This window comes from Polistes canadensis, unplaced genomic scaffold (genome assembly GCF_001313835.1).
Source record: "Polistes canadensis isolate GaletaPanama2010 unplaced genomic scaffold, ASM131383v1 scaffold_180, whole genome shotgun sequence".
NCBI classification, from domain to species: Eukaryota; Metazoa; Arthropoda; class Insecta; order Hymenoptera; family Vespidae; genus Polistes; species Polistes canadensis.
This window is the reverse complement of record NW_014569727.1, coordinates 192,484-196,836: the sequence shown is the minus strand read 5'-3', so window position 1 is coordinate 196,836 and position 4,353 is coordinate 192,484.

The following is a 4,353-nucleotide window of genomic DNA, read 5'->3' as shown; positions in this document are numbered from 1 at the left end:
CTTTCTTCTAAAATTTTAATCCAGTTAAAAAAAAATAAATTATTAAGAAACATTTTTTTTTGTATAAAAGATTCGTTCGAAGTTTGTCGAACCGAATTTTAAGATCGGAATAATATATCAAATTAGTGATGAGAAATTAATTTTGACTAACTAAAGTATACTTTCTAATAATGAAATTTGATTAATTGACTTGTATTAAATTTTTAATCGATTTAAAAAACAAAATTGTATAGATCTGCAGAGACCGGCCCTGTCCTCCACCACCACCACCAACGATATGCATAGCAGGACCTTGTTCGATACATCCTTGTCGAATAAAATACGAAAGTCCTCCCCCTCCGATGAAAATATTACCTCCACCGTCTTGCACTAGATTTTGTATTAGTTACACCTGCGATGGATCAACTTATGCTCCTTGCTACTATTCAAACTTACCAAATTGTTCCTAATGTAGATTGTTTTTAAGAATTGTAACTTCGATTACGTTCATCTCTATGGTTGATCGTTTAAGATCTTATGCAGATCATTTGAAATTATTCACCGTATAGAAGTTTCATTTAGTGATGTAATGCTCTTCGAGAAATTCAATTAATCAAAATGTTAAAGGAGAGATTAATTGCATAACTTTTGAATGGAATTAAATCGTCAAATTCGTCGTCCCCTTTAGGAATCACACGAATACATAACTACGCGACGCGTACATTAAAACACAAGTAAATTTGTAGATCTCTCTTATAGAATATAATTGCAGAATAATTTCAACGAGAATATAAGTGTAATGTGTATAAATGTGCATGTGCACGTGTGTGTATTTGTGTAAATAGAAAGGAATGTTAGGTAAAACCGAGACTCCGTGTCCACGGAATGTTACGTTTGGTCTTATAATTAGTTAATTAAGAGAGAAGTAAAATAACATTTCGTGTAGCGTGACTCAATGAAAAGTAAATTAGGGATAAAGACAAAGCTCTTGTTGGCCAGTTTTAGAAAATAATGCAATAAGAAGAGGTAACACAGATCGGATATAAACCTGACTGCCATCCGAAACCCAAATTAGAAACTTTGACTACTTGCTACTTACTATAATATACTAATGTCTCAATTTGGTCTTACGTTAGGGGTTGTTCTTGTTGTTTCTCGTCGATTTATTATCTAACATAGTTAGAACCTTACTTAATCTTCTCTACAAATAGACGTACAACACACAAACAATGGTTTACTTACTCGATTTCGAAAGCATCCTTATTCAAATATATTTGCATTCGTGTATTATATATATCGTGAATGTGAACAACGTGTTTCGAGATAAAACAATGTCTTGAGATACATATTATATTATTTACAATTAAATCTAATATATTAAATTCATTTTTTATACATTTATTTTCAAATAAATAAATATTTTGTCAAGTAACGAGCGAATACTTAACGAAGTTTAGATGTTTTGTGTTTTGAATATTAATAAAAAGAAAAATGTATGTCTATCCAATGAAAAAAGACTTTGAACTGTAAAGATTAAGGTAACATGTAAAAAATTATTTATTGTATGAGCCTCATGTATGTCGTAATATAAGAAATAATAATAAAATAAAATTTCCAGTTGCTGAAGAAGTGTCCCAATAAAGGGACGAAACGTCTAACTTAGTTAAATTAAGTTCTACTTCTTTTTTATGTCCAAGTTCCCCATTTTGTCAAGTGTTATCATTAAAAATCACGTTTAATATATTATAATATCTTTTTAATTATTATTGTAAGATCAGGTGTGAGAAAGCAAAACACAAAAAAAAGTTGATATTGTGAAAGTATTGATATTACAAAAAACGTTCAAATTGTTTCTTAATACAACAGATATTCGAACAAAGGAAAAAACGGCAAGCCCTTAAAATCTATCAGTTATATACTTAACCCCGTTTCGAAAAATACGTTTTAACGACTTAATAACACCTTGTACGACCTCATAAACACAAATTTAAAACTACACTAACGACTAGTTACTCCTTTGCGCTTTTACGTCTTCTCGCCTCGACAATCAGCTAGCAACTCTCGCGCTGGTCCTGCCCCCAAACATAAACACCTATACCACTATGTTTATATTAATCAGCTGGGGACTAACAGACGCGCATCATCCTTCGTCCCCACATTATTAATTTAAAACAAAGAAAAAGAAATAAAAGTATAACAATTAAAACGTATAAAGTGTATTTAATCGATAAATAATATAAAAGTGAAAAATAATTCGAGTTGGATAAAACAGAGTAGAAAATAATTTGATTATAGTATAAACCCGTTCAATGTTAATAATTTAAAGTTATCGGATTTTTTTTCTTCCTTCTCGTTGTAATTTCATATACCTATATATGTTATATATATGTGTATGTATATATATGTGTGTTACTTCTTTTTTTTTCTTTTTCGTCAAAAGGTATTACTAGGATGACTACGTTTCGTCGATAGAAACTATGGGGGTACGGATATGGTTTGTAGGGGTGGTATGGTACGACTAAACGTCGATCACGGCCAATTTATTTGGCGATGTATGCACGATCGTTAAGCCGATTAATGCAATCACGCTCGGATATATAGAGATCGATCGTGAACATCGGTCGTCCGTATAATACCTGCATTATCCGTCATTAAGCGAACGCAGAACCTTTCGGATCCTCTCCGTATCACTGCGTTTTTTCCTCTAATTTTCTTTCCTTTTTTTTCTCTTTTACACACATATATATATTATGTTTTTTTTCCATTACGTGTTATACAGGTAGTTTCATTGAAAGACGATTCAAATAATGTTAAAATAAAGTAGTATATATCATACGATATTTGAATTAACAATTAAATGATACCGTAATAATATAACTTTTTCTTTTCTTTTTTTTTTTTTTTTTTACATTTTTATACGAGTACAAAGTGTTGACGTATCCCCTTTAACTTGGCATGATAATTAAATTAGAGAAAAAAATTATNTTTATACGAGTACAAAGTGTTGACGTATCCCCTTTAACTTGGCATGATAATTAAATTAGAGAAAAAAATTATTACTTTTCTTTTTTTTTTTTTTTCGAAGCAAGCACACGAGCGCGGGAGAATATCTGTTTCGTTTTTTTTGTTCTTTTTTTTTCTTCTTCTTCTACTTCTCTTTATATCATTAACGTTCGGATGGTAAAATACTATGGGCGGATAATTTCATTTATGACATCCAAGTGATATTTAATTATAAAATATATCATTTTTTTTAACTTTTACAATAAATGAAAATGAAAAGTATGTATATATATATAACCGTAGACACAGAACGGATTATAATTTTTCACTTTTAATAATATCAATTAGAGAGATACAAAGTAAATGAGAGGTACGTATTTCGTATTAAAATAATTTTCAACTTTATAACATTTATGATTAAGAAAAACTATATCCGCGTTTGGTTTGATGGTTAAATTGAAAATAAAATTTGTGCTTAGTACACCAGGTATATTTGCGTATACCACCCCATAACTTTATCTCTCTCTCTCTCTCTTTCTCTTTTTCTTTCTTTTTTGTCTTTCTCTTTTTGGTTTTGTCTCAGTCAACTTTTTCATCCGTCCTGACCAACACTCTGTTGTAGCTACATATTTTACACCTATCCGGGCGTGGTTCCCGGAATCCGCTTTAAAAAGTTCTCTCGTCAATGTTTAATCCATCGGAGGGCCGTTGCTGGTATATTACAACCGCGAACGAACGGTGGAGAGTGCTTTTATGCGGTTCAGCTGCAGTTGCAGTTGCAGTTGCAGCAGAAGCAGCAGCAACAGCAGAAGCAGAAGCTGCACACCGATAACCAACCAACCAACCAACCAACCAACCAACCAACGACGACGACGACAAATGGCTCGCGTGCCCACGTACCTTTGCGAACCGAATTGAAATTGAAAATAAATTGAAAGAATTCAATTTTTCCTTTTTTTTCTTTTTCTCTTTCATATTTTTTTGTCCACAGAGATGAAACGTCATTATTCAGTCGATAGAATATTGCCGAACTTTGTATTTTTACAATCATTGGAAAAAGTACAATGTATTACTATTACTAATACTATTATTATTATTATTATTATTGTTGGACGAATCTCTTTTATCTTTTAAACAGGCACATTTGTAGGAAAAATCCCTTTTGTTTCCCCTTTTTTATCTTCGATATTCACCCATTGACCAGTTTTTTTTTATTACTAATTTATTTTCTTTTCTTTTCTTTTCTTTTCTTTTCTTTTTTAACGTAATCATATCTTTTTATTTTTCAATCAAATTCTATCCTTCTAATAGATTTTTAATACATGTTTTTTACCCCCTTTTATTTTACTTCATATTAGATATATATATTAT